Here is a 6,895-nt window from a genome sequence, read left to right as displayed (position 1 = left end):
AATCAGAGCATTTCTCACCTCACAGGTCTTTAAGGAAAAGTCACTGATCACTAGCTGTTATCCCTTGAGAAAGGCAGAGCAGGACACCATGCATAAATTATCATAAAGCCTGCATAATAACACCATGGAAAACAAGAACCGAACAAGCAGCAGCCCACCCACAGAACCACCCAGCCATGCCATGGCTTCCAACACAGGTAGGAGCGCAGGGTGGACAATTTGGTCAAACTTCCTCCAACACCACATTCACCCAAGCCATCTCATGAACAGAATGCATTTGCCACTGCCACAGACATGGTCACCCACTCCTCCACTGGTAATCATTCAAAGAGTGATAAAGCTGACATCACCCACAATGGTTATAGTCAATACTCCCACTGTGTACGTGGTCCCACACTGTCCACCCCTTGACAGCACTGCACGAGTTCAAATCTCCTGACTAAGAGCCTCTGTTTTGGGACCAATACCAAGAGGCAGAGGACATAGGTAAGTTTCCTGATTGTGGGGTACTTTTCAAGTCTTAAAAGTACAATACTATCAATTAGGACAGTGATTGATTAGGTAGGAATTTAATATTAAAGAATTGTGGAAATCTCAATTATGCAATAATTTTGCATAAGAAGAAAGCAAAATTCCTTTCGTTCTTCCTTTCTTTCACAGAAAGCAGCAGCACAGTACTACTCAGGAGGCATTGTCACAATTTCCACATTCTACTTTTGACAGAAGTGAAAACAATGATCTCGTTATTGAATGTGTGACTATTGTTTTGTGGTTGATTATTTAGTGACCATTGTTGTTTGTTTGTTTGTTTGTATGTTTGTTTGTTGTAACTTAAAATTCTGTAAATAAAAGGTTTGGTACTGTACAGTTGTGTGTGCTGCAAATCTGAACACCCTTTGGTGCTGGTGCAATGGTGCATTTCAAGAGAGGATTTCAAGAGTTGTGGGTAGGGGAGGGCAACATGGGTGGATCAGCAGTTTGTGGGTTTACAAAGGACTGATTGAAAGTGCGGAGGCCAGACAAGAAGTGCAGACAAATGCTTTGGGCTGGGGCTAGGGCTGGGGATGAGAAGCATGGGGAGTGGGGAGAGGAGGGTCTTGTCTCCTGCTGAGACCTTGTTGGTCCCCTGGGTGGGCACCTTCCAAAGTCCCCTGGGTGCCCTAGTGCTGTGAGCTTCCCCCAACAGTGCCCTGAACTGGTTGGGGGGGGAATGAGGGTCTTGTCTCCTGCTGGGACCTTGGTAGTCCCCTGAGTAGGCACCCCACAAAGTCCCCTGAGTGCCCCAGTGCTGTGAGCTTCCCCCAACAGTGCCCTGAACCAGTGCGGGGGAGGGTCTTGTCTCCTTCTGGGACCTTGATGCTCCCATGAATGCCCCTCAAAGTCCCGTCAGTGCCCCAACGTTGTGTGCCAACAGGAAATGTACTAACTGGAAAAGGTTTCAGTCCAACAGTTGGACTGAAATTAACCTGATTCTTGAACTGCCTGATCCATAACAATTTTGATCCTTTCCACCTGGTGTGTAATGGCCGCATTGCAACAGAAGTTGCATGGATTTGTCAGCGAACCTAAGTGGCACCTGGTGGACAAATCGTGGTAGAACTGGGAAAATGGTGGTTTTGCCTGTGTGTGAGAATACATGTTACGAAACTATCATGATAAAAATAATCCTGCTGGAACAACTGGCCAAAGTAATTCTCTTTGCTAAAGTAATTGAGTGACCCAGTGTGAGTAAAATCATCAACTGGCCCTTGTCTTAAGCCACCTGGAGATTATTCAGTGTCATCCAGAAAGAAAGTCCAGAACCAAGTGAAACCCACTCGGGATATCATCAGTGCCAGGCTGGATTAAATGACCATTTCTTTCACCTTTTCCAAAAACAGCATGTGTGTTTCTGGATGATAATTGTTAAGCATCTTAGCATTCAGTTTATCCCTGTAGGATTAAATAGATCTCTATCAATACATCTGTTCTACTAAGTTCTGGTGCCAAACAGTGCCATTATGAGACCTCCCATGTTGAACCATACGCAGTGCAGCTAATGTCTGCCAATACGCTTAGCCTCTTACCTTACTGTAGAAACTCCCTTAATGGAATAGGGCGTGTTGACATACCATCCACCAACCAAATGGATACTGCTTGGTGAATCTTCTTGCTGTAACAGGAGGCTACCTGGCAACTGCAGAGATATGTGGGATACAAAGAATAATCTGACTGCCTCCTGAGAAGTCTGCTTGGTGCATAGGATACTTGCTGGCCAGAGGAGCTCCACCCAGCTGGCAAGAGTCTCTGGTTTGTGAGTTGAGGGGAAAGAGGAGGGGGAGAAGAAACTAATGGAGAGAAGGGTAGTTAATAGAGCTACTTGCTGTGGTAGGGCACTGTTGTTGCCTGCCACTTTAAGGGCAGTCGGGCAGCTGCCAGGTGCCTGATGGCAGCAGCCATTTTGGGAGCCTGCTGCCAGAGTAGGTGAGACCATTGCTTAGCTGAGCTGCAGCAGAAACAACCCAGGAGGTAAGGGCAAGAGCTGATGGGGATGGCTAGGAGGCTCTCAGTCCTGGGCATGACTTAAAACTGTACCCTGCCAGGAGTGGGTGGCCTGGTGGGGCTCCCAGAGGTGTGGGAGCCCCCAGGAAATACCAGGCCAGTTACCACCTGGGTGAAAGGCAGGTCAGAGCGCCTTAATAACCCCAGCCCCCACATCCCTGGTGGCGAGATCAAGCAAGGGGGGCCCAGGCTCACAGTAGAGCACTGAGGCAGGGCCCAGGTTGGTGGAGGGACCTGTGGAGGTGCCCAGACTCTGCGGTGGAGGTCTCAGGCTGCATATAGGAGCCAGTGTGAAGGTCCAGGGGGGTGGGACCCTGAGCATTGGGGAGCTATTAAGGAAGCTCCCAGGGCCAGGGATAAGGGGATTGCCCAGAGAGGGCTTGGGGAAGGACTTGGAGCCCTGATCCCAGAGGAGGGCTTGGAGCCCCAAGGGTGTGGAAGGGGTTGGAGCCCAGTGTATGTTGTTTTGTGTGTGTGTGTGGATAGAGTAAACCCAGTGTGAGGATGCTGGGACCAGGAGCGATCGTGGGGAGTCAGAGTTCCGGTGAGACTCCGGCGCTCGGGTCCCAGTGCTAGGTAGTTGGAGGGAACACCTGCGAGGCTTGGGCTGCAGTATAGGGGAGGAACAGAACCGCAGATGGAGCCCTCCGGCATTGGGGTGGAAAAATGGGCAGCTTCCTGCCAGTGTAATATCTAATAATTTTCCAACAAGGCATGGCAAGAGAGAGAGGTGGGCGGTTAGCCCAGAAACAGGTGGGCAGGCTAACATCTGACCAGCCCCAGGAAGGCCTACTTGTTACACTTGCCATGCTATGGGATCAGGAGCTTCAGTGCTGTGTCAGAGACCTAGGAGATGTTACCTTCACCATGTTCTTTTTATCAGCCTGCTGGTCCTTGATCTCTCCGTTGCTCCTTTCCCCACCCCACAGTGTTCCTCCTGTGAGTCCTGCTCCTCCCAGCTCCCTTGGGCTGATGTAACATCTGTTGGCAGACTTCAAGCTCTCCAGGGCCAAGATGGTGTCTTTTCTGCCCCAGTAAGTTCCTAGCATGCACTTTATGTGCTAAATAAATAATAACCACTCAGCTGAGGCCTCCAGACTGTATGTCTCCATTGCTGGCAAGGAGGGAAAATCTAGACAAAGAAGGTTTAGGCTGCTTGAAATAGTGCAACAGGTGGATGGATATGGCAGCACAGCAGGGTTCTACCACTTGGAAATCCTCCAAGGAGCATGAACAAGGAAAAGGGGATATTATGAGAATAATCTGATAGGAAAGACAAGTAGAGAAGATAAAATAACTTGGAGACCCCAAAACTCTAGCTGGAGGCAACCATCAATGCAGCTGCAGGAATACTGGCTGAGAGGCCCTGAGCTCAACAACTCTTCCACCATCAGGGCACTGTATGCTGCCTGTACAATGACCTTCCTAAAGTGATGTGAGTCATCCAAAGAGTATATGTTTGGCCAAAATGAAGCGGCTGTCACTGCTTTATTTAGGCTGCTTCATTTTCCTCATAAATATTTTGTGTCTTATTTTAGAATTCTGCTATCTCCGTGGTTTGCAACATGACTTAAATTCAGCAAGGCTATGGTTGGGGGACAACAAGGGGACTTCTGCTGTCCCCTATAAATCCAGTCATATTTGCCCAAATGATAAACTGTCATAAATGACCATCATCTGCTTTGCTCAGAACAACATGTTCCTGTCTTATTGATTAACACCCCCACCCCCAAGATTTTATTAGCAGTGAGCATGCTTTGCTCCACTGCCTCCCTTCAGGATGGCAAAGACAGTAGCCTCTGTGAGGGCCCTTTGTGGCCCGTTTCTGCCAGGAAAATGCTCTGGTCCAAGGACAGATGCACTACATAATGAAAAAAAGCAGTTCTAGCTTTGTTGAGACATTCAAATTGTGTTAATAATTTTGTGACTCTCCCATAGTCCACAAAGGAAGTGAATGAAAGGGAGATTCCAGGTGAGATGGGATAAGCACAACAAAGACCAGATGGAATAACCACAACCATGCAATACACACACACTTTCTCTCAGGACCTGGACACACACACACATCTTTTAGAAAACTAACTAACTTTATAAAGATTCCACTACCTCTCCTCACACCCCGTTACGCTCACAGCTACCCTCACATTTTATTTTAAGGCTGAGTTTGTCTAACTTCAGTTTCTAGACACTGTATATTTGCTTACATCCTTGTCAACATCTATTTCCATAGATGGAAGTGCTGGCATAAATGTGTCAGATTTCTAAGCAGTGTCAGCTAGAGCCACTCTGAGTAGAATCACATAACACATTGGCTAACAGGCTGGCAGTCAGTCTAAAGCAACCCTCCCATTTTCAGACTCATGAAGCTGCACTGATCCTAGTGGCACTGGAACTGCCCTTCTGGAAAACGACGGGAGAAACCAGGGAGGAAAATGTTCTTCTGTGACTGTGCAATGACAATGTTACAAAAGGCAACCTGATGTGAGATGGCATTTTGCACTTGGCTATTTTAATTTCCTTGGGGATTGTGAAAACTCATGAAATTTTAAGTTATGAATGCACAGTTTGGGGAAAAAGAAGTTTTGTTAAGGATTCAGTCTCCTGCCTTTTCATGTAATAGGAAGCTCCCAATAGGTAGGTGCTGTGGGAGCCACCAACAAAACTTGACAGCTATACAGCTGGTGTTCATAATGTGCAATAGGTGAAAACAGGTTCCCTCACCAAGGACACAGCCCATTACTTTATATTTCAGTGCAGGCCACTGGCCAGTGAGCCCCTCCCCTGGGGTTTCTAGGACATTCAAAGTGTTTGTGCTTCTCAGTGGAGCTTTTGTATAAAATCGCAGGCAAAACATGGATTCCAGCCTGCTCTTTGAGTAGGTCTTTGTCTAGCTCTTCTATCTGCCAGGCACCCTACTGTGTAAGTGTTTGAACATCTCTTCCAAATACACATGCTTTCAGGGACACAGCCCTGGGTTGCAGCCAGCACAGTGCAGGATCTGTTTCCCTGATTCAGAGTCATTTCCACAGGGACTGTCAGAGGTTTGAGGAGAATGTCTACAGAAAACTAGCAGCCTTCCTGCTACCCTCCCCAACACACACTTCCCAAAGCTGAACATGTTGTATTTTATCTCTATGCCCATGTTATGAGGGGCAGACCAGGCTGTGCTCCTGGCTAGGAGCCTTGCATGACCTGGTGTTCCATTAATGCAGACAAAGAAATGTGTGAAACAGGTCAGCTCCAGGCTAGTGTTTGTGCCAGTCTGTCCAGCTGGATGAGCTTGTACCTGAACACTGAAAGCCATGTTTATATACAACCTGTGCACATCACCACAGACATGGGGGTGGAGGGACTATGAACTAGGGGACAGGAACCAAACTGGGGAATGGCAACCTGTGACCCTAAGATGAGTTCCTGGGACAGCAGAACTTCACTATCAGCATGGCCTAGCTGTCCCCGGGAGAGAACTGCACAAGGACACAGCTTTATCAAACAATCTGGAGAGGCTGCCCTTCTGTCAGGGGAAAAATGCTGTGCACACTGGATGAACATAAAATGTCTCCTTTAGAGTGGCCATTTCTTGAGTATGTGATATCTGTAGGATTCACTGTAAAGATGTCTTACTGATGGCACTGCTGGCTCTGGAGGCTTTGATGGGGTTGGTGTTTATTGATCACCAGTCATTCATTGATGGGGGGGAGTATTGGGGGACCAGGTGCCTCCATGCCAATGCTCAACAGCCTAGGGGCTGCCAAACGGCAAACAGAGCAAGAGTAGCGCAGGGCCAGGGAGAGCAAAGGTCAGTCCTTGTCAGTATAGCACAGGGGCGGGCAATTATTTCAGCTGGAGGGCTACTTCACGTGTTTTGGTGAGCTGTCGAGGGCCACATGGGTAGCCCCGCCCCTTGATAGTTGCCCCACCCCCTGGTCGCCATCTTGTGACCGGAAGCCCCACCCCCTAACCCCTACTCTTTGCCACGAGAAGTCCCTCCCTTTGCCCCGGAAGTATTCCTTTTGGGAGGGGGTAGCATGGCCTTGGAACTGGGAGTTACGCTCTGTCACGGTCTGTGTCAGGGCTAGGCAACGTTTTTTGGCTGGATTGTTGAAAAATCCACAGTGTCTACCTTCTAAGGTGCGGGAGCGCCGGCATGCCAAAAAAACAGAACTGGGGTGGGGGGCATATGGCAGGATGCACTGCATATTAATATAGTTAATAATCATAACCGTTGCTTTTTTATGGTAAATACCAGGTTTTCTAAAAATTCTAAACCTGGTGACAATAAATAAAATTTCATAGAGGGAAGAGGGAGAGAAGGGAGAAAGAAGAGGGAGGGAAGAAGGAGGGAGAGGGAAAG

The 6,895-nt window shown here is 48.1% G+C and overlaps 1 long non-coding RNA gene across 1 annotated transcript; it reads left to right on the top strand.

Moving 5' to 3' along the window:
• The first annotated feature begins 1,992 nt into the window (after positions 1–1,992).
• On the top strand, positions 1,993–4,969 carry LOC102377120. The gene is made up of 3 exons (XR_324378.3): positions 1,993–2,508; positions 3,471–3,575; positions 4,898–4,969. It is a non-coding gene; the product is annotated as an uncharacterized LOC102377120 (long non-coding RNA).
• Positions 4,970–6,895: the final 1,926 nt, after the last annotated feature.

This window comes from Alligator sinensis, unplaced genomic scaffold, assembly GCF_000455745.1.
Source record: "Alligator sinensis unplaced genomic scaffold, ASM45574v1 scaffold642_1, whole genome shotgun sequence".
Taxonomy (NCBI): domain Eukaryota; kingdom Metazoa; phylum Chordata; order Crocodylia; family Alligatoridae; genus Alligator; species Alligator sinensis.
The sequence above is the reverse complement of the archived record's forward strand: the minus strand, read 5'-3'. Positions and strand labels throughout refer to the sequence as shown.